This window comes from Heptranchias perlo, chromosome 31, assembly GCF_035084215.1.
Source record: "Heptranchias perlo isolate sHepPer1 chromosome 31, sHepPer1.hap1, whole genome shotgun sequence".
Classification (NCBI taxonomy): domain Eukaryota; kingdom Metazoa; phylum Chordata; class Chondrichthyes; order Hexanchiformes; family Hexanchidae; genus Heptranchias; species Heptranchias perlo.
The window spans coordinates 16,311,955-16,336,664 of NC_090355.1; the positions used below are offsets into that span (position 1 = coordinate 16,311,955).

Below are 24,710 nucleotides of genomic sequence, written 5' to 3' on the forward strand. Positions count from 1 at the left end.
AGAGGCTGATTCACCTACCAATTTACTTTCTCTTTAATAGGTGTGAAACGTTGTCGTGAAAATGATTTCTAAAAATAATATTTGCAAGAGGAAAAACTTGCTTTGAGTGAAAATTTAGTGCTATTGAAATGAATGGGGGAAAATACACACTGAGCAAGTGTGAGGTTAAATGAATCTTACTGTTCAATAGCATAGCATGTAATTGCCGTAGTGTATACAGTTTAAACAGTAATTATATAAATCTGCCTTATACACACTCTTTTAGTTGATGTGGATGAAAATGGCAACATCCTACAGCTCATCAAAGTGTTCTAACTAAAAGTAAATAACTTAAAAATTAAAATACAAAAGAATTTAAGTATCTGTTACAGCGTTGACAGCAATTGGCACCCCTGCCTGGTAAAGATCGTCCTCTGGTGGTTATAATGTTCGAGACTGCTTCAGATTCCCATACACATTCCACTGAAAGTTACCTTAAATTTGCTACAGGAACAAAACCTCCTTGTAACAATCGCTGTTACTACAAACCTACACTGTAACAAAGCTCTTCCCAACATCCCAGCTGAAGCTCTGTAATAATCTTTAAGACATTTTTCTGATCAGGATCTCTGAGTTATTCAACTGTATTAGGTCCAAGTCATCACTACTCAGCACATTCCAAAGTCCTTTTCTGATCACATCCTGTTTCAATTTTGTGCTGACACTTTGTGGTATATTTTAAGAACATTTTCACAGGATTTTACTGGGACTCTTTCCTTCTCTTTTTCTTGGCGAATTGTCTGTGTTCTTATTCATATCAAAAACAACATGAATGCCGCTGCAGATACAGAATGTATGCTGAGCAGATGCTTCGAAGATTACCCTGTGCTATCTCATTGTTGCCAATAGGAAAGGCGTTCAAAGTATTAGATCATTACACAAATCTAAATGTTATTTGCATAATGGCAGTGTACTGAATCACCTGTTTGAAACTGAAATGGCTACAGAAGCTGTACAATATACTACTCATTGTAAGTCTTCATCTAAGAAATTCAGAGGTAATCTCATTTGAAGAATCATTACCCCTTGTAATAAATCACTCCAGTTCTTTATGGTTTACATTCAGACTTCAAACTTAACACAATCACATGTCAGTCACATTGCATTAGGCCTTATGCTGAATGGATTAGAACAGAATACACAATACTTTGATTTCTTACTTTTAAAGATAAAAACAAGTAAAGTGCTGAAAAGGTACAGCTAACCAGGTTAAATGGCCCTCCAACTATATGTATTAAAGGAAGAACACTTTTTTTTAAAAAAGTGACAACTACTCACTGTTCTGTAAATGACTAAACCTCCTATAGATATTGCAGTAGAAATGAGACTGAGCATTAAGCAGACCACATTTATAAAGCTCATGTTTCTGTTCTGGGGTCTCCAGTCCAGCACTCTGTCTTCAGGATTATTCACTTCTGTCAGAGAACACATTTTCACACAAACAGCAAGCAGTCGAATGTTCTGCATATATTTATATGTAGTCACCTACACAATGTCTTATCATTTAATCTTCATAAGCCAAATTAAACCTGGTATCTTTACAGGTTTTCCCCTTCCCTCCCCCTACCCCCCTCCCCACTCTGATGTTACTAAATGCCATTGGAAAATTAAAATCATCTGTAAAGGTGCGAATGTGTAGGCAGTTAACGAAACAAAAGCAGAGTTAAGAAACCACTCATGTTTACGGGCAGGGATTTCTCAAGGGTAATCCTGATAAAACAAAAAGGATGACATAATTGTAGCGTTATAGGGGGAGGGGGTTCTAGGTATCTCGTATTTCATTTTCAGTCATGTTCGTTTCGAGCAGATTTATCTACAGACACAATCACTTTATACAGTAATCGACAGGATGTGCGGCTTTACTCTGACACTCACCTGTTCCTTTCTGAGTGTTAGCAACTAAGTCCTTCGTTAATTTCAATTTTTCTGTGTTTATTTGTGGTTGCAAAGGTACACTTTGGTGTTTTGCATTTTGCGTATTCTTACAGTTGTACTTTTTCATGCAGTTAATTGTATTCCATGGAAGGTCTATAAATGGCCATACTGACGTCTGGCTGCATTGCTGGTACTGTACTACCATCCTGGAATATCCCATCCTCCTCATAGAGGGTACACACAATGTGATGCTGCTTCTGTCATTAATAGCTTTTTGCATGTTTTATACTTGACTTGATAAATCCTACAGAGGGTGATTTTCTTCTTTGGGTGCAAGACAATTCTTTTCTAGTTTGGCCTGCTTTAAGACCTGCCAGAATAGAGCCAGTAACATGCAATTTCTGCATCTAATATTTGCATAATGATTCACAATTCCAGGTGCAAACTCCACTGATTCTTTAATGGTCGGAGACTAAAATTGTGTGCAAGCCAAATTTAAAGGGATGGGGACAAGGAGTGAAGAACATTTTAGAAAGCTTATGGAAAGCATGAAAAGGCATCTCAACCAATGAGCTATCTTTGCCAAGGCTCAAGGGGAAGGGGATTAAGAAATGGAAGGCCAGGATGAAGGGAAAGGGACCCGTAGGGACAGGCATGAGTCTGCAGGCAAGTGTCGGTGCAGTTCAGCACTTGACCTCTCTTTTGATGGTTGCATGAGATGGTTGTGAGCACGATTTTCCTGTTTGCCTGTCCACTGCACTATTCTGTAGGTCAGCACTGCAGCATACCTGCATGAAGGTGCAACCAAATTTCAGGCCACAGTCGACCATTACCATACCTGCACGTGTGCAAGCTCTATGTTACATGGGCACCGCTGGTGTCCTTGCAGCAGATGGCAGAGCTCGGCCTCTTCCCCTCTGCTGACCCAGGAGGCAGGTTTGCACAGACATTCCCAGCTGGGTTCACCAGGATCTGCAGAAATGACAGGTGCAGCCAAACAGGCAACATTGGCTCCCTATCATCCTAGCGTGCCTTTTATCGAGCAATACCATGTAAAGCATGAAGCTTCTGGAGAAACTTCTAGCATAAGGGTCAGAAGGACATTCACATAGGAACAGTAATAGGCCATTTAGCCCCTCGAGCCTGTTCCTCCATTCAATGTGATCATGGCTGATCTATGACCTAACTCCATATACCACCTGAACCCCATATCCCTGAATACCTTTGGTTAATAAAAATCTATTAATCTCAGATTTAAAATTAACAATTGAGCTAGCATCAACTGCCGTTTGCAGAAGAGAGTTCCAAACTTCTACCACCCTTTGCGTGTAGAAGTGTTTCCTAATTTCACTCCTGAAAGTCCTGGCTATATGTTCTTATGATCTAATGTTCTAATCTAGTGACATGGGTCAGTAATTGGTTGGGAGTTAAGAGACAGAGAATAGGGATAAAGGGAATATTCTCTGTTTGGAGAGATACGACAAGTGCTGTTCCCCGGGGATTTCTACTGGAGCTTTTCACCATATGTATTAATGACTTGGATGAAGGAATAGAGAGTTGTATATAAAAGTTTGCAGATTAAACTAAATTAGGAGACACAGTAAGTTATGTGGATGGGAACAGGAAGTAACAAAAGAAAATAGACAGATTACATGAGTGGGCAAAACTGTAGTAGATGGAGTTCAATATGGGGATGTGTGAGTTCACCCACTTCGGGTCTGAGAAAGACGAATCTGAATATTTTTTTAATGGTGAGAGACTAGGAGCTTCAAACAAATGTAGGTGTCTATATACACAAATCACTAAAAGCTAGTGTACAGATGCGACAAGTAATCAAAAAAACTAATGGGATGTTGGCCTTTATCTCAAAGAGATTACATAGAATTACACAGAATGGACAGCACAGAAACAGGCCATTCGGCCCAGCAAGCCCATGCCGGTGTTCATGCTCCACACAAGCCTACCCACACCCTTCTTCATCTAACCCCATCAACATATCGTTCTTTCCTTTCTCCCTCATGTGTTTATCTAGCTTCCCCTTAAATGCATCTATGCTAGTCACCTCAACTACTCCTTGTGGTAACAAATTCCACATTCTAACCACTCTCAGGGTAAAGAAGTTTCTCCTGAATTCCCTATTGGATTTATTAGTGACTGTCTTATATTTATGGCCCCTAGTTCTGGTCTCCCCCGCAAGTGGAAACATCTTCTCGATGTCAAACCTTTACATAATCTTAAAGACCTCTATCAAGTCACCCCTCAGTCTTCTCTTTTCTAGAGAAAAGAGCCCCAGCCTGTTCAATCTTTCCTGATAGGTATAACCTCTCAGTTCTGGTATCATCCTAGTAAATCTTTTTTGCACCTTCACCAGTGCCTCAAGATTCTTTTGATAATATGGAGACCAAAACTGTTCACGGTACTGCAAGTCCTATACAAGTTTGACATAACTTCCCTGCTTTTCAATTCTATCCCTCAAGAAATGAACCCCAGAGCTTGGTTTGCCTATTTTATGGCCTTATTAACCTGAGTCGCTACTTATAGTGATTTGTGTATCTGTACCCCGAGATCCCTCTGCTCCTCTGCCCCATTTAGACTCTTATTATCCAAGGATTATGTGGCCCCCTTATCTATATTGAAATTCATTTGCCAATTACATGCTCATTCTGCAAGTTTATTAATGTCTTTCTGTATTTTGTCGCAGTGCTCCTCAGTATTAACTATACCCCCCAGTTTGGTGTCATCCGCAAATTTTGAAATTATACTTCCGATTCCCGAGTCCAAATCGTTAATGTAAATGGTGAACAACAGTGGTCCCAGCATCAATCCTTGTGGAACACCACTTCCCACCTTTTGCCAGTCTGAGTGAGGACCTTCAACCCCTACTCTCTTTTCTGTTTTGTAGCCAGTTTGCTATCCATTCGGCTACTTATCCCATGACTCCATATGCTCTGACCTTAGTCAGGAGTCTACAATGCGGTACCTTATCGAAGGTGTTTTGAAAATCCAAACATATTGCATCTGGTGCATTATCCTCGTCTACCCTTTCTATTACTTCTTCAAAGAATTCAATAAGGTTGGTCAAGCATGACCTTCCCTTTTGAAATCCGTGCTGACTATTCTTCATTATATTTTCAGTTTCTAGATGTTTTTCTATTACATCTTTGAGTAAGGATTCCATTATCTCTCCTACCACTAATGTTAAGCTAATTGGTCCAGAGTTCCCTGGACTTGTTCTATCTCCCTTTTTAAATATAGGAATCACATTAGCTGTCCACTAGTCCTCTGGCACTATTCGCTTTTCTAATTAATTTTTGTATATATGTAATAGTATCTCTGCTATCTCTTCCCTAACTTTTTTTAATATGCACAGACGTAATCCATCCAGACCAGGGGTTTTATCCTCTCTAAGTTTGATTAGTTTATCTCCCCCCATTTTATCTTAAATGTCTTTATAGTTATAAAACAAAAGTGAGGAAGTTATGCTTCAGTTGTACAGAACTTTGGTCAGACCCCATCTGGAGTATTGCATTCAATTTTAGGCACCGCACCTCAGGAAAGATATATTGGTCTTGGAGGTGGTACAGTACAGATTCACCAGAATTATACCAGGGCTAAAAAGTTTAAATATATGGGGAGAGGTTGCATAAACTTGATTTGTATTCCCTTAAGTTAAAAAAGTTGAGGGGTGATCTAATCGAGGTGTTTAAAATTATAATGGGATTCAATAGGGTAGATACAGAGAAACTAATTCCTCTGGTGGGGGAATCCAGAACAAGGGAGTATCATCTTAAAATTAGAGCTGGGCCCTTTAGGAGTGAAATCAGAAAGCATTTTTTCATGCATAGGGTTGTGGAAATCTGGAACCCTCCCCCTCAAACGGCAGTGGATACTGGGTTGATTGAAATTTTCAAGGCTGAGATCAGTGGGTTTTTGTTAGGTAAGGGTATCAAAAGATACCAAGCACAGATGGGTAAATGGAGTTGAGGCATAGATCAAAGGAATGGCGGAAGAGGTTTGAGGAGCTAAATGGCTTTCTCCTGTTATTATGTTCCTATATGTTCCCAAATCATTCAGTCTTGCGACACCTCGCCTCATCTTTAAAAGCATCCTCAAAACCTAACATTTCAGCCACCCCTTCAATCGCCTGCTGTAACTCCCCCAATTCCTGCTTGGGTATCTGTTCCCACAACTCCTTTGTGAAGTGCCTCAGGACATTTTGTTACATTAACTGCTGTTGTTGAAGCCAGAGCTACACTTTAACTGGAAACTTCTATAAGACCATTATTTTCCATCCGACCAGTGATCTACTCAAACTGCAATTACTTAATATTCTTGTGTGCAAAAGTGGGGGGAAAATTATAAATTTTTATTTTACTTTTCTTATTTTAACAAACGCAACCAAACAGGCAAATAGGAGGCCAGTTTACTGATTTTTCTGAATGATGGTAGAATCTACAATGCAATAGTCCTGTTACACTGCTTTGGGATGTCCTTGGTATGCCAATTTTAGAATGGACTTTATGTCCACATAATCATGTAACCCTTCCACAAGCTCCAGTGGCAGTTCCAGTTAAGTAGTTGATTTACTTTTGATTTCAAATTGCTCCTTGAAAAAAATGAAAAACAACCAAATTAGTTTGTGTGGGAATGGAATAAAATATGTACGTCTCAGACTAGCTGAAGGACTGTGTTGGCAATCTCTTCTCAGATGTTTTCCATTGTTTTCCAGATCTGATTTTTTGACGGCACTGCCAATGATCTTCAGAACGCAAAACATCCCCACTGAGTGTAAAATGTCTACTTATTTTTGTCTTGAATTACTGAATCCTGAGCTAAGGTAATTCTCCTCAATGAGAGTGTTTATTTTTTTTATTATGAATTAATTTTTAATGAGTACTGTTTAATGCAGTTTATTATTGAAAAAAATCAGCTGTTCAACTTATTTGTAGTGAAGTCCTCCACCAAACATAAACAAAAAAGTAGAAACGATGTATTAAAGATCTGAATTGCAATGATTGTTTCCTTGTTCCTCAGCCCACGTTAAAAAAATGTCACCTGTTAGCCATTTTAAAAAGGTACAATGCACAATTTTTGGCCAGTAATGTAACTGACTATTGTTTAAAATTAGTTGAGTTTTATGACAGTAGAAATAGCAGTAAGAGAATACAGTGAGAGTATGAAGAATTAGGAATAGTGCTGGCAAAGACCAATGGAAATGCATAGTGTTTTGTCCAGTCTTTCAGCTGTTTCCACTTGACAGCTACACCCGCAATTTCTTGGCCATCTCCTCAGGTTTTTTTTGGGTAAGTACCGATTACAGTTAAAGCAGTTTTAAGAAAGGCCAATCTATTTGTTGAGCATGTAGAGCTGGTTACGATTCTCACCTAATTTACAAGTTTAGAAGGAAAGTTGTCAAGCTTCAGAAGTAGATACTGACTCAACGGGGGTAATTTTAACCCCCCCAGGGCAACCCAACCCTAACCCGCTTCCAACTCGCTCTCTTCCGGTTTTAACGGAGTCAGGTCAAGGGGCGGGCAACCAACCCGCTCTCAGGAGAAGGGTCGGTCACTAAAATATTTTAAGAAGGCTATGTGTCTCCATTTTATGTAGAGTTTTATTTTTAACACCTGCAAGCCAGCTTTCACGGGCCTCGCAAAACTCGGCAGGTAAAAGGCGGCGAGAAGGCCCAGATCCATCAGGCAAGTGCCTTTACAGCACTGCTTGTGGGCCAGTATGAGGGCTTCCCCCCGACCCACGAAGCTTCACTGTTTACCATCCCTCCCACCCAGTGATAGGATCCCTGCGATCAGCCGAAGCCCCCGCGACTGATGTCCGGCCAACTCCCCCCGGCACCGGACAGCTAATTTGGCTGTTGGTCAGGAAACCTGTTGAAAAATTTAAAATCAGTCCTGCCGTAAAAATCGACAGGACCTGCGGGGAAACCTTGTTTCCAGGTTTCCCGTCTGCAAATCCTCCCCTCGCCCCGCCCTTCACCCCAGCTCCCTTCCCTCCTCAGAGTTATTATCAGGGTCATTGTGCCAGAGATCAAAGGTTAAAACCCAAAATGAAAATATGACCATTGGAAATTGTTCTTTTTTTTAGAATTTCTGTTAAATTAGTCATTTTTGTCTCACAATAATCATCTCCCTCCAAAACAGGTATACCGTTTTGGATACTGTTGGCGGAGATGGCTCACCAGGGGAAGGTGGCAGTGGCCAGGTTCATGGCACCGTGGCTGGCTCTGCTGCACAGGAGGGCAGGAAAAAGAGTGGCAGAGCTATAGTGATAGGGGACTCGATTGTAAGGGGAATAGACAGGCGTTTCTGCGGACGCAACCGAGACTCCAGGATGGTATGTTGCCTCCCTGGTGCAAGGGTCAAGGATGTCTCGGAGCGGCTGCAGGACATTCTGGAGGGGGAGGGTGAACAGCCAGTTGTCGTGGTGCATATAGGCACCAACGATATAGGTAAAAAACAGGATGAGGTCCTACAAGCTGAATTTAGGGAGTTAGGAGTTAAACTAAAGAGTAGGACCTCAAAGGTAGTAATCTCAGGATTGCTACCAGTGCCACGGGTTAGTCAGAGTAGGAATGACAGGATAGCTAAGATGAATACGTGGCTTGAGAGATGGTGCAAGCTGGAGGGATTCAAATTCCTGGGCCATTGGAACCGGTTCTGGGGGAGGTGGGACCAGTACAAATTGGACGGTCTGCATCTGGGCAGGACTGGAACCAATGTCCTAGGGGGAGTGTTTGCCAGTGCTGTTGGGGAGGGTTTAAACTAATGTGGCAGGGGGATGGGAACCGATGCAGGAAGTCAGTGGGAAATAAAGTGGTGACAGAAACAAAAGGCAGTAAGGGAGAGTGTACAGAACATGACCGGACAGATGGTCTGAGAAAGCAGGGCAAAGACCAAGGGAAGTCTAGATTAAACTGCATTTATTTCAATGCAAGAAGTCTGATGGGCAAGGCAGATGAACTCAGGGCATGGATGGGTACATGGGACTGGGATGTTATAGCTATTACTGAAACATGGCTAAGGGAGGGGCAGGACTGGCAGCTCAATGTTCCAGGGTACAGATGCTATAGGAAAGATAGAGCAGGAGGTAAGAGAGGAGGGGGAGTTGCGTTCTTGATTAGGGAGAACATCACGGCAGTAGTGAGAGGGGATATATCCGAGGGTTCGCCCACTGAGTCCATATGGGTAGAACTGAAAAATAAGAAGGGAGAGATCACTTTGATAGGATTGTACTACAGACCCCCAAATAGTCAACGGGAAATTGAGGAGCAAATATGTATGGAGAGTACAGACAGCTGCAAGAAAAATAGGGTGGTAATAGTAGGGGACTTTAACTTTCCCAACATTGACTGGGACAGCCATAGCATTAGGGGCTTGGATGGAGAGAAATTTGTTGAGTGTATTCAGGAGGAATTTCTCATTCAGTATGTGGATGGCCCGACTAGAGAGGGGGCAAAACTTGACCTCCTCTTGGGAAATAAGGAAGGGCAGGTGACAGAAGTGTTAGTGAGGGATCACTTTGGGACCAGTGATCATAATTCCATTAGTTTTAAGATAGCTATGGAGAAGGATAGGTCTGGCCCAAAAGTTAAAATTCTAAATTGGGGAAAGGCCAATTTTGATGGTATTAGACAGGAACTTTCAGAAGTTGATTGGGAGAGTCTGTTGGCAGGCAAAGGGACGTCTGGTAAGTGGGAGGCTTTCAAAAGTGTGTTAACCAGGGTTCAGGGTAAGCACATTCCTTATAAAGTGAAGGGCAAGGCTGGTAGAAGTAGGGAACCTTGGATGACTCGGGAGATTGAGGCACTAGTCAAAAATAAGAAGGAGGCATATGACATGCATAGGCAGCTGGGATCAAGTGGATCCCTTGAAGAGTATAGAGATTGCCGGAGTAGAGTTAAGAGAGAAATCAGGAGGGCAAAAAGGGGATATGAGATTGCTTTGGCAGATCAGGCAAAGGTGAATCCAAAGAGCTTCTACAAATACATAAAGGGCAAAAGGGTAACTCGGGAGAGAGTAGGGCCTCTTAAGGATCAACAAGGTCATCTATGTGCGGAACCACAAGAGATGGGTGAGATCCTGAATGAATATTTCACATCGGTATTTACGGTTGAGAAAAGCATGGATGTTAGGGAACTTGGGGAAATAAATAGTGATGTCTTGAGGAGTGTACATATTACAGAGAGGGAGGTGCTGGAAGTCTTAACGCGCATCAAGGTAGATAAATCTCCGGGACCTGATGAAATGTATCCCAGGACGTTATGGGAGGTTAGGGAGGAAATTGCGGGTCCCCTAGCAGAGATATTTGAATCATCCACCGCTACAGGTGAGGTGCCTGAAGATTGGAGGGTAGCAAATGTTGTGCCTTTGTTTAAGAAGGGCGGCAGGGAAAAGCCTGGGAACTACAGACCAGTGAGCCTGACATCTGTAGTGGGTAAGTTGTTAGAGGGTATTCTGAGGGACAGAATCTACAGGCATTTGGAGAGGCAGGGACTAATTAGGAACAGTCAGCATGGTTTTGTGAGAGGAAAATCATGTCTCACGAATTTGATTGAGTTTTTTGAAGGGGTAACCAAGAAGATAGATGAGGGCTGTGCAGTAGACGTGGTCTACATGGACTTCAGCAAAGCATTTGACAAGGTACCGCATGGTAGGTTGTTACATAAGGTTAAATCTCATGGGATCCAAGGTGAGGTAGCCAATTGGATACAAAATTGGCTTGACGACAGAAGACAGAGGGTGGTTGTCGAGGGTTGTTTTTCAAACTGGATGCCTGTGTCCAGCGGTGTGCCTCAGGGATCGGTGCTGGGTCCGCTGTTATTTGTTATTTATATTAATGATTTGGATGAGAATTTAGGAGGCATGGTTAGTAAGTTTGCAGATGACACCAAGATTGGTGGCATTGTGGACAGTGAAGAAGGTTATCTAGGATTGCAACGGGATCTTGATAAATTGGGCCAGTGGGCCGATGAATGGCAGATGGAGTTTAATTTAGATAAATGTGAGGTGATGCATTTTGGTAGATCGAATCGGGCCAGGACCTACTCCGTTAATGGTAGGGCGTTGGGGAGAGTTATAGAACAAAGAGATCTAGGAGTACAGATTCATAGCTCCTTGAAAGTGGAGTCACAGGTGGATAGGGTGGTGAAGAAGGCATTCAGCATGCTTGGTTTCATTGGTCAGAACATTGAATGCAGGAGTTGGGATGTCTTGTTGAAGTTGTACAGGGCATTGGTGAGGCCACACTTGGAGTACTGTGTACAGTTCTGGTCACCCTATTATAGAAAGGATATTATTAAACTAGAAAGAGTGCAGAAAAGATTTACTAGGATGCTACCGGGACTTGATGGTTTGACTTACAGGGAGAGGTTAGACAGACTGGGACTTTATTCCCTGGAGAGTAGGAGGTTAAGGGGTGATCTTATAGAAGTCTATAAAATAATGAGGGGCATAGATAAGGTCGATAGTCAAAATCTTTTCCCAAAGGTAGGGGAGTCTATAACGAGGGGGCACAGATTTAAGGTGAGAGGGGAGAGATACAAAAGGATCCAGAGGGGCAATTTTTTCACTCAAAGGGTGGTGAGTGTCTGGAACGAGCTGCCAGAGGCAGTAGTAGAGGCGGGTACAATTTTGTCTTTTAAAAAGCATTTGGACAGTTACATGGGGAAGATGGGTATCGAGGGATATGGGCCAAGTGCAGGCAATTGGGACTAGCTTAGTGGTATAAACTGGGCGACATGGACATGTTGGGCCAAAGGGCCTGTTTCCATGTTGTAACTTCTATGATCTATGATTCTATGATTCTATCTCCAGCATGAGATTCATAGAGAAGCTATTTAAAGGGGAAATTGCACAAACTATAAACACATATACGCAACAGTAACTGCAGCTGACGACCAGAGCTAATGTTAATTGAAAAGTACTTGAAATGTTCAAAAATTAAACACTCCTCTTCCCCGAGTTAACGAAATGGAAGGCTCAGTTTGGATTATCTTTTCTTACTGTTACCATAGCGACTAAAGTAGCGGTATTAGGCTTTAAGGTTAAGAGTAAAAAGCAAAGTAACAAATGACTTGCATTTATATAGCTCCATATCACATCTCTCAGAAAAGTCCCAAAGCACTTTGTGCACAATGACTTTGGCGAAATGGGAATCTACCCAGCGCTATATCTTAAAATATTACTGTATTTTCATAAAATCTTTTCATATGAATCTTTAGTGAGGCCAAGGAAGATAAAATGGAGCTATGACAGCCAATCCTATTTTTAAAAGAAGTAATTGGTTTCAGAGTCATAAAAAGGCAAACAATTGTCGATGTTCCAAATCTAATTAAGTCATATCTTGCTTGGCAAGGCTGCCTTTATTTGTTGCAGTTGTTTACAGCTGTTCCTTTTGATTAATTTTAAAATTTGATTAATGGCCTCGCCCCTACCTATCTCTGTAACCTTCTCCAGCCCTACAACCCTCCAAGACCTCTGCAATCCTCCACTTCTGGCCTCTTGCGCATCCCCAATTTCCATCGCCACACCATTGGCGGCTGTGCTTTCAGCTGCCTAGGCCCCAAGTTCTGGAATTCCCTCTCTAAACCTCTTCGCCTCTCTACCTCTCTCCTCCTTTAACATGCTCTTTGAAACCTACCTCTTTGACCAAACCTACCTCTTTTGGTCACCCGTCCTAATGTCTCCTCATGTGGCTCAGTGTGAATTTTGTTAGATAATCACTCCTGTGAAGTGCTTGGGATATTTTACTGTGTTAAAGGTGCTATATAAATGCAAGTTGTTGTCATTGGATACTTTCTTTATCTTCTGTTGTGCTGGCTTGGGCACCAAACCAAACAGAGGCATAGAACCAGGCTGGTGCCTTATGTTCGTCAGTTTGCTATTTACTATGCTGCTGTACATGTCAACAGCAAATAAAGGCTCTGAGAGGAATCAGTTCTCATGTAAAGCTTTTCATCATGGATGCACATAATCATTCTGGTGCCCCACGTTCTGCAGTATTTCCATTTTTGCTGTGCTATTTATATGCATTGGAGGCGAATGAGGATTCTGCAGGGAATCATTTCTCACCTCCAGCTTTTCACCATGGCCTGAGGTTCAAAATTTACTGAAGTGAACGACTAGACTTGAGACCTTTTATTAATTTGAAACTGATAAAATGAACTTGAGTGCTTTACAGAGTTGGTGTTTTAATCCCAATAGCTATAGAGCTATCAGGATTGTCCGTTGTGTATCCCGTGCTATCTCTAGGATAACAGAAATGAGAAAAGGATGGATTTTTAGGCCTGTGTCATGCTACATCCCATTCGCTACATGTAAGGTTAAATTCTTCGTTTCTAAGAGGTGCCAGCGTGCTTATGGAAACTGCCTTCAGTGACGAGTAAAGGATGTTGCGAGATGGTCCGATTAGATTTTTGACTAACTGCTTCAAACAAGCTGGCATAGCCCCAAAGAAGATGGCAGCTCATAAACAACCCTACAGTGTAACACAGAGTTAGACTAAAAGTGCCGCAGGACACAGGCTTATCATAAAATAAGCTACAGTTACACGCAATATTCAATCACTTTTATTGCAAGGGGCAAATGCGCAGTTTGCAGCACGGTTGCATTTTTCTATTAATTCGTGGGATGTGGACTTCGTTGGCAAGGCCAGCATTTATCGCCCATCCCTAATTGCCCTCGAGAAGGTGGTGGTGAGCCGCCTTCTTGAACCGCTGCAGTCCATGTGGTGAAGGTTCTCCCACAGTGCTGTTAGGAAGGGAGTTCCAGGATTTTGACGCAGCGATGATGAAGGAACGGCGATATATTTCCAAGTCAGGATGGTGTGTGACTTGGAGGGGAACAAGCAGGTGGTAGTGTTCCCATGCACCTGCTGCCCTTGTCCTTCTAGGTGGTTCGGGTTGGGGGTTGGGAGGTGCTGTCGAAGAAGCCTTTGTGAGTTGCTGCAGTGCATCCTGTGGATGGTACACACTGCAGCCACAGTGTGCCAGTGGTGAAGGGAGTGAACGTTTAAGGTGGTGGATGGGGCACTAATCAAGCGGGCTGCTTTGTCCTGGATGGTGTTGAGCTTCTTGAGTGTTGTTGGAACTGCACTCATCCAGGCAAGTGGAGAGTATTCCATCACACTCCTGACTTGTGTCTTGTAGATGGTGAAAAGGCTTTGGGGAGTCAGGAGGTGAGTCACTCACTGCAGAATACCCAGCCTTTGACCTGCCCTTGTAGCCACAGTATTTATGTGGCTGGTCTAGTTAAGTTTCTGGTCAATGGTGACCCCCAGGATGTTGATGATGGGGATTCGGTAATGGTAATGCCGTTGAATGTCAAGGGGAGGAGGTTAGACTCTCTCTTGTTGGAGATGGTCGTTGACTGGCACTTGTCTGGCGCAAATTTTACTTGCCACTTATCAGCCCAATCCTGAATGTTGTCCAGGTCTTGCTGCATGCGGGCACAGACTGCTTCATTATTTGAGGGGTTGTGAATGGAGCTGAACACTGTGCAATCATCAGCGAACATCCCCACTTCCAACCTTATGATGGAGGGATGGTCATTGATGAAGCTGCTGAAGATGATTGGGCCAAGGACACTGCCCAGAGGAACTCCTGCAGCAATGTCCTGGGGCTGAGATGATTGGCCTCCAACAACCACTACCATCTTCCTTTGTGCTCGGTATGACTCCAGCCAGTGGAGAGTTTTCCCCCTGATTCCTATTGACTTCAATTTTACTAGGGCTCTTTGATGCCACACTCGATCAAATGCTGCCTTGATTTCAAGGGCAGTCACTCTCACCTCACCTCTGGAATTCAGCTCTTTTGTTCATGTTTGGACCAAGGTTATAATGAGATCTGGAGCCGAGTGGTCCTGGTGGAACCCAAACTGAGCATCGGTGAGCAGGTTATTGGTGAGTAAGTGCCGCTTGATAGCACTGTCGACGACACCTTCCATCACTTAGCAAATTGAGAATGGATTGGTCGGATTGGATTTGTCCTGCTTTTTGTGGACAGGACATACCTGGGCAATTTTCCACTTTGTCGGGTAGATGCCAGTGTTGTAGCTGTACTGGAACAGCTTGGCTAGAGGTGTGTCTAGTTTTGGAGCACAAGTCTTCAGCACTACAGCCAGAATGTTGTCGGGGCCCATAGCCTTTGCTCTATCCAGTGCACTCAGCCGTTTCTTGATATCACATGGAGTGAATCGAATTGGCTGAAGACTGGTTTCTGTGATGGTAGGGTTCTCAGGAGGAGGCCGAGATGGATCATCCGTTCAGCACTTCTGGCTGAAGATGGTTGCAAATGCTTCAGCCTTGTCTTTTGCACTCACTTGCTGAGCTCTGCCTTTATTGAGGATGGGGATGTTCACAGAGCCTCCTCCTCCTGTCCTCATATAAAAATGACTGAAGGAGGATGTGATTGTCAAAGGCTTGAGAGAGGTGATTCCACACTCCCATGCTTCAGGCAGGGGACCACCCTTAAAGGGGGTGTTTTACAACATTGTAGCCTCGAATTGCTACCAGTGGAAGGCGGTTCCCTGATTCCAGAATCATCCCTGAGATTTGTTTTCTAATGGGGTTTAGTGCATTCTTTCATGCCAGAAAACGTTGATTTTTGACACTTTATTTGGTGCATTCTCTGGCATTTTGGAGCCGACTGTAATTCTGCCTTTGAAACCAAAAATAATTTCTCCTGGAAGTGCGACTTGGGGCATTTATACTACGTTTAAGGTGCTGTACAAATCCAAGTTGTTGTTACAGATATTTTAAATTTGCAAATAAAAGCAGCTTTCGGGTTTTTATCACCTTGTTGGCGATCCAGCTCCAGATATATCATGTTAATTTGTGAATTGAAATCTTTCACAACACACACCTGCAACAATCCCAGCCGGCAGTGCATTCTACACACAAGACAAAACTGGCCCACTATCACATTTGTCCCTGTCCCAGACCCATGGCAACTTTGGACAGGCAGAGATAACATGGATTCAGGGCATGCTGATTGAACAGTTTTAAATCATTTTTGTTTCGAGTTAGCTTCAGGAGGAATAAAGGTCAGAGAGCGTCATTGAAACAAGTCGTTAGAACAAAGTTCAAATGAAATGTCACACCGAAACAATAACCTATTAAATGCTGATCAAACTGCTGTATATTACTTTAAATCTTTAAACATGAGGCTAGAAATGACTGCTGGCAATAAGAGTGAGAAAATGCTCTATGATTGTACGACAGTCCTCTGTCTGCTACTTTTACAGAGGCATTATCCTATTTTTTAAAAATGGGTTGACACGTCTGTTGTGGATAAGAAATATCATACGAACACTTTAACATTCATTAATTATTTTCACCAATAGTAATTTATAGTCTATATTGCTCTTTTGACCTTTGCAAAAAGTTTACTTTCTTGTTCTCAAAATAAAATTCATGAAACACTGCCATCATTTAAAAAAACTGAAGATCACATAAGTCAGGTTGACAGGGACAGCCACACAAAGCTGAATTTGTGCTCTCCTATGTGCCCAATTGCCTCCAGTTCAGGGTTTGCCATCTATTTTACTCTTACTGACTTTGAATGGCAATCCTTGCATTTCCTGCAGATATTGACCACTCTAATAAGGACAGTGCAGGTTTTCACCACAGTTATTGCACAGCAACCAAGGAAATTCCACCACAATTGCATAAAGATGCTGAAAACAACTTTCCATGTTACAGAACATAACCAGTTGCTACAAATGACCCACAAACAGGTCAACACTCTGCATACAAGTCAGAGGAGTTGTGATCCAACTATGCAGATCACACTGTGAGTACTATGTCCAGTTCTGGTCACTGAGAAACAAGGGGGACATTCATGCACTGGAAGCAGTGCAGAGAAGAGCCATGAGGCTGATCCCTGGTGTCAGTGATCTGAGTTGTGAGGAAAGATCGGAGAGGCTTGGCCTTTTCGGCCTTGAAAGCAGGCACCTGAAAGATGATATTATAGAGGTATATAAGATCATAAATGGTATGGAGAAGGTTAATATGAAATACTACCTTAAAATAAACAGTGGGAGAAGGCTAAGGGGTTCAAACTCGTAAAAGATAACTTTACGACTTATATCAGGAGGCTCTTCATCATGCAAAGAGTGATCAGCGCTTGAAATAGACTTCAAGGCAAAGTAGTGGAGGCAAGAACACTGGATCACTTAAGAAACAATTATTTGCAGCAATGAGGGGGGAAGGGTAGGATTGTTCTGGATGGGTGAGTTAAGATAGGCCAAATAATCTTCCTCATCTGTAAATATCTTGTGATCACAAATCACGGTAATACACTGTAGCAAAATCCGAAATACAGGAATTTCAGTGTAAGTTTTTATATTTAACTAAAACTCATTCCCTATTTTAATTCCAAACCCTGATAATCCGACAAAGGCAGTAAACAAATTCTTGGATAAAGCCAATCAATGTATTCACACCAAAGAATATCTTCCTCATCTCAAAAATGCAGTTATAATCAGTCTTGAAGAAAGTAAATGCTCCTTTAAGATATTAGCTGAACATAACCTCAAAGTTCTTTTGAGAATTTTTTTCTTTCAAACCTGCATTTTACCAGCTTATTTATTAAATAGAACATCTTTGGGAACAAACAGTAAATAAACAGATCCAGAACTGAAAGATTTGGAAACCATCTTAAAACTTTTCTGCTTCGAGTTATTGTGCAACCAAAGGCAGGAGAATGTAGCATCTGGTTGGTTCTGAAAGCATCCAATCAAGCACCCCAACCTATCCAGGCTCTGGTTCCACTCTGCAAACAATATGATTGATTGATACTGAGAATTCCAATCCCAGTGGAAAAGAAAAAACAATTTTGCTTGAGAAAAGCTAATGTGTTGAAACACTGACAAATAACATGCATATTGCTTTGAAGTGTAGCAACTGTCATTATGTAAGCAAAAACAACAAGTTCCCACAAACAACGCTGAGATGAATATCTGTGGTGGATTAGCTTGAGGAAGGAATGTTGGCCAGGAAAACTCACTATTATTCTTCAAATATTGCAATGATGTCTTTAACACCAATCTGAACCACAGGAATAGTCAAGTAGAAGCCTCTGTTTGACATCTCAGTCATGGAATGGCACCTTTGACAATGCCTCAGGACTGCACTTGAGTGTCAGTTTAGACCACATGCTCAAATCCTGGAGTGTTGTTCAAATCCAACAACCCTCAGACTCAGTGGAAAATATGCTACCAACAGAGTCAAGTTGTCAGCAGACAATAATCTGAGTTTGCCAATCTGAGACTAATTAGCAGAATTAGAGTGCGTGGAAGTGGTAATGCGTCTACCTCCAAAAATGTTCCAAGGATCGTGATAACAATCTTTTCTCAGAGTTATAATTTCCGTAGCTTTCCTGAAATAATGTACTGACATTTTTAATACCAATAATTTTCGTACAGTTCTGAACATGTGTCAACTTGGAAGAGTATAATACCAGGGAGTTGTTAATATTCGTTCAACCACTTTCGTCATCAACAATTGAGTAAATTTTAAATAGTTTAATACAATGTATTTAGCGCGCAGATATCTTTAGATGAAATGAAACTGCATCATAACTCTCTAATTTGGCTGCAGTATGTTCTATTCTGAGCCAAACAGCTGTATAAACTTCTCACTTTAGTCTCATAAAGGAGCTTTTGAAAATAACACCGCACAACTGCTGGGCAGATTGACGTCACAATAATATGCTTCACACCACTGTGTTCACACAGACAGTTGTGTTCTCTCACATTGATACAACTGATTAAGTTAGTGAGAGGGTGAACCGTGCAGGCCAGAAAGGTCGCAGATTTGGTCTGAGTTAGCTGATCTTAGCTGAGTCACAGTTGGCCCTATTGACTCCAGGTTAGGTTGTTCAAGATTTCTGCTCCTGGTGGTTAGAGAGAGTTTAAGGAAGTCTTTCTGCTAAATGTTGTGAAAGGCTTCAGAAATATAAAAAGAATCGGTCTGATGGCATAACTGAACTACTTGTTATCTTGATCTAAGGCTTTGTTATTTAACTGTGTAGTGTCAAGTACTTACCATAGAATGCATATTGGTGGTCTGACAGAGAGCCATTATTTTCAAAATTTTAACCAATATGTCTTGCACAATAAAACCAGGTAAAGTGACAGGTTAATAGTACTTGCATTGTTACAGCACCTTACTATGTCAAAACAATTCAAAGCACTTTGCACCATTAATTACTTCTGAAGTGCAGTGACTGTTGTTAGGCAAAAGATATTTGGCAAGTTATGTCTCTTCTCCCTTTTTGACGTACAAACAAATCAAACCACAAGGATCAGGCTTTACTGTCCAAAATATTGGCCCAGATTTTGCTGTAGCAGGACATCTAATGGTGTCTGCCACTAGTTAGACTTGCCCCTGCACGTTTAGGTTTTTAAATTTTTTGCATGGCAAGTTGCTGAAAGCGCGAGCTGATAATGTCGCAGCGAGGGAAACAGGGCATCTGGGACCTGAGTGAACAGGGCAAGTAATTGTGTATCTCATTAACCACTCAGATTGAAGGATTGTGAAATAAACAGTGCAAGGACTGAGAAGGAGGTGTAAATTAGAGTGGGTGAATTCGATGTCAAATCAGATACGGAAGGAGAAATAAAGAGAAGGAAAAAAGATTGGATTAAGAGAGAGAAAAAAGAGACAAAGGAAAGGTAAAAAAAAATTAAAATTTTCAATTTAACATTAAAAATTTTCAACAATTAATACCTGAAGAAATGAGACTCCACAATTGTAATAGTTAATTTTCAGTGCCAGTGAGGTTGATTGGCAGTAATTAACACTTCTCACAAAATCTGACTCATTGAAATCGTCAATCCCTCTTTCTAAGGATGTGGAGATGCCGGTGATGGACTGGGGTTGACAATTGTCAACAATTTTACAACACCAAGTTATAGTCCAACAAATTTATTTTAAATTCCACAAGCCTTCGGAGGCTTCCTCCTTCCTCAGGTGAATGGTGTGGAAACATTTTAGAAGATTGTTCTTCATTGTGATTATTTTTACTGACAAACTACATTTTACAATGAAACTCTCTTGAAGAAGAATACTTGCCCTTGAAGACTTCTACATTGCTAACACATTGATCAAAATAGTAAAACTTTGGACTCTTAAGCCTTGTAAGTGTTATAAATATTCATGAATTGTTCTTAAGAAAGTGCCTTTGTATTCTTAAAGGAGGTCAAATAGCAACAGAAAGAGAATGTTGGTCTCGACATATACACCTGCCCTGTCACTGCCATAGATTTTTCCAGGATGCAATTCTGTCTCTCTCCTTGTTAGGGTAAACACAGGAATGGAGGCAACACAGACTGAGACATCACAATTGAAATCTGTCTGCATCATATCCAACATTGGAGATTTTTCTTCTATAACCACATGGAGGTCATGGATTTAAGTCCAACAATAGTGAAATGGAATTGACTTTTGATGTTAACTTATTTCCTCAAAATCATTGGGTGCTATTTTGGTCTCCTTACCACCAGAACGGTGAAAAATCAAGTGTCAGTTCCTCCCGCCCAGATAATGCTGATCTTACAACTCACCTGATTTTTCAGGAGGCAAAATTCCTGGTTGTCAGAGCTCCCATCTGAAATAGGCAAAAGCCTCATGAATATGCATAAGTGGAAAGGACTTGCATTGAGATAGTGCCTTTAATGACTTTGGGATGTCCCAAAGTGCTTTACAGTCAATTAAGTACTTTTGATGTGCAGTCATTGTTGTAGGAAAGGTGGCAGCCAATTTACATTGAAGTCAGGAAATAGATTGGAAACATCGCCAGTTTCAATGAGATAAAAATGAAATTAGCTCAGATAAAATGGAAAGAAAAATTGACAAATAAGGCAGTACACAAACAATCATAGAAATTATTAGGGCATAGACTAGACTTATTTCCACAGACGAGACATATTTCCACAGAAAAGAAATACTTACACAGACTAGACATACTTCCACAGACTGGATGTACTTCCACAGACTGGACGTACTTCCACAAGAAGTAAAGGTGCTGCAGAAAAAGCTGGAGTTTCTTGGAGAAGTAGAGAATTAAAGTTAAAATGAGATGTAAAAAAGAGGATCGTGACAAATCTAGGGCTAAAAATACAAAAGAAAATCAAGCCGAATATAAGGATGAGTGAAAAAGGTAAATAAAAAGGCTAAGAAAGGGTATGAAAAAAGGCATGAGAAAAGCAGGTCAAGGGAAATAATATGGATGTTATAAATGCATAAAAAGTGAAAGAACAATTAGAAAAGGCTGATTGGAATTGAGAAAGGAAATCTTCAGGAGAATGATGGTGTGATAGTGATACTAAATTAATACTTTGCCTTGATTTTCACAAATGAGATTGGTAGTGGGAATGAAAGCATACAAGAGGAGATGCAGCAATTATATAGGGTAACTTTTGATCAGAAAAATATGGACCGTCAACATGAATTAATAAAAGGCAAGTCATGTCTGGCAATTTAAAAGACTGTGAATTTCCTCAGAACTGCTCCTACTGTGCCGACGTAACTTTGGAAGAAGTGCAGCGGAGCGGGGGCAGTTCCCAGGAAATTCCAGGCCATGCAGTTGTTTGAGGAAGTAATGGAATGTATTGACAAAGGTAATGCAGTCGGTATAAATGGATTTTCAAAATGTGTTTAATAAGATGCCACATGGGAGGTTTGTTGGTAAAATTAGGGTACTCAGGAGCATGGCAACATGATTAGAAAGTTGGTTAAGGGACAGAAAATGGAGAGTAATGGTTAGCAGATGTTTTTTCGACTGGAGGTTTCTAAGTAATTGTGTTCCCCAGAGGAGATGTTGGGTCCATTGCTCTTCTCAATATACATAAATATGTAAATGATCTGGATTTGAGTATGGGGACACATTACTAACATTAGCAGACAACACAAAACGAAACATGGTTAACTGTAAAGAGGACTGTATTTGATTTCAGGAGGTCATACACAGATTAGTAGATTGGGCAGATTAAATTTAATGCAGAGAAATGTGAGGTGATACACTTTGGGAGAAAGAATAATGAGAGGACTTATACATTAAATGGAACAACTTTGAAAGGAGAAGGGGGCAGAGAGCTCTTTATAAGTGGGTGGACAAGTTGATAAAGCTGTAAAAAAAAACATATGGAATCCTAGGTCTTGAAATAGGGGTATCGAGTACAAAAAACAAAGAGGTAATGCTAAACCTGTACAAATCATTTGCTAGATTGCTGTTAGAATATTGTGTCCAGTTTTAGGCACATTACTTTAGCAAGGATGTCAAGGCCAGGAAGATGTTGAGAGGAGATTCACTCAGATGAGATGCTTTAGTTATGAAGAAAGATGAGAGAAACTGGTGTTCCTTTCATTAGAACAGAGAAGGTTGAGAGGAGATCTGATAGAAGTCTTGAAAATTATGAGAGGTTTTGATAAGATAAATTGTGAGTAAGTATTTCCACTGTCCAATGAGACAGTGACGAGAGGGCATACATTTCAGATTATCACTAAAATAACAAAGAGGGAGATTAGGAGAATTATTTTGATGCAGAGGGTTGTTCAAACATGAAATGCCTTGTCTGGAAATAGTGGGAAAAGCAGAATTCATAATAGCTTTTCAAAAGGGAAGTGAATAAATATTTGAAAAAGAAAAATCTATAGGATTTGGGGAAAGGGCAAAGAAATGGGACTGAGATAGCCTACACAGGTATGATGGACTGAATAGCCTCCTACTGTGCTGTAAAATTCTATGACTATTCTATGATCAATATTGGAGTGATCTAATTCACGCAACATACTGTAGAGATGTAGTACAATGTATATGTATTAGAGGATAATATGGCAATAAAAAGAGCCACACAGTAAATAAGGATTATGTTCAATAAATGTACACTTTGCATTTGGTTGGCTGGTCAGTTCATAACTCTGCTGTCAGAATATTGATGCTCTACTGTCCTAATATGGAAATCATAGAATCATAGAATGTTACAGCATGGAAGGAGGCCATTCGGCCCATCGAGTCCGCGCCAGCTCAATGCATGAGCAATCATGCCAATCCCACTGCCCCGCCCTATGCCCGTAGCCCTGCACATTTTTTCATTTCAAGTATTTATCCAGTTCCCTTTTGAAGGCCATGATTGAATCTGCCTCCACCACCCCCTCGGGCAGTGCATTCCAGATCCTAACCACTCACTGTGTAAAAAAGTTTTTCCTCATATTTAATGGTAAAATGACTATCAGCCCTCAGATCAGTGCTTGTTGCTCATTAAACAGTGTGATCAAGTTCATAATGGTTCACAGAGATTCTATTGATTATTAATACTGTAGTAATTATTTATAATTGGCTGTAAGACCTTATTTTATCAAAATGAGTGAGCATCTTCAGTTTAATGTAACACTTAGGTTACAATAGTGAAGATTCATCTGCACTTTTAATAAAATTCTTGATCACAGAGGAGTTACATTTCAGGGCAGCTATTAAATTGTTGTTACCTGTTTTTTCTTTGTATTTTGGATTTCATTGCTAATATTTTGATAGCAAGTAGAAAAATGGTAAGTTATCTGCTAAATAGCCATTACATACGTCCATATATAAGTCTTTACTAGGAAATTCAATGATACAACTTTTTAATGCAAACAACATTTTTTTAATATTTCCTTTTAGCACTTATTAGACTTTATACATCATTAGAAAATTAGTGCACAGTAGACATTCTGAATCTATCATTGGAGAACACTTCATTGATAAAAGGTATCTTTGGCAAAATTGAAAAATCACTATAATCAACAGAGCACTCCGAATAAGTTGAAGTCATCTTTTGCACTAAGAAAATAAATTATCCAATAATATGAATTATGTGGCTTTGAATTAAGAGGAGACTGTATCACGTGCGATATTGAGTTATTGTACATTCATTTTAACTGACCTTGAAAGTGTTATCTTCAGAATTTCAATGAACAGGAAAACCTTTAGTAATTTTACCGCTGACCTTGTTGAATTAGTCATCTATGGTCAATGCAAGACATTTAAAACTGAGAGTAAAGCACTCTCCCTTCTTCCTGGCTGCTCCACCCTTTGCATAAACAGCCCTTACTCATCCAGACACCTGTATTCTGCCCTGTACCTGCAAGTTGAGGTCAAAACACTCAAAACTTTGTCACATTATAGACAATATCATTTCAGTTGAGAAAATGTGATCTCACGACTATCACCAGATAACAGAGTTAGAAACGAGTTGATCTTACAATCAGTAAACCTGTCTGGGAATATCTTCAAATGGAAAGAATCAAAGAAGAAATCCAGCCGTAAATCAAAAATAGCCATGCAATTACTTCTATTTGTTCAGATTTATTGTCTCCATTTGACTTAGTTGGTCCATAAAACATTTTTTTAAAGAAGTGTGGTTTGATGGCTTGTACTTGAAATGGTCGTAATGCACCGTAATCATTTTATAATGCACTGTTGTGACAAGATTATAAATGTAGATATGAGGTACTTCATATACATGCAGATATGTTTACTTAAATTCTAAGAACTCTGCTTGTGGTAACATCCTGTCAAACCATTTGAGCTGCAAACTAATGCAAAGAAAATCTGACCTGCAGGCAGAAAATTAAACACCGGTAATTGCTGCTGGTTTAAGCTTTTAACTAGGCAAGTCGAGAAATTGAAATTGTGGCCTTAAAAACTTATAATAATTGAATTCCGATGGTTTGAGAGTGGGCATGTTAAAAGTCAGATGTGTAAAAGTGAGACTTGACCATGACAAGGCAGCACATGCACA

General features: G+C 40.7%; 1 long non-coding RNA gene across 1 annotated transcript in view; it reads left to right on the forward strand.

Annotated features, from left to right (window-relative positions):
- Positions 1-24,710, forward strand: part of LOC137300405 (uncharacterized) — a 63,065-nt gene that overhangs the window by 2,895 nt on the left and 35,460 nt on the right. The window contains exon 2 of the long non-coding RNA XR_010958076.1: positions 6,644-6,751. This is a non-coding gene — a long non-coding RNA (uncharacterized lncRNA). The remainder of the gene's footprint in view (positions 1-6,643; positions 6,752-24,710) is intronic.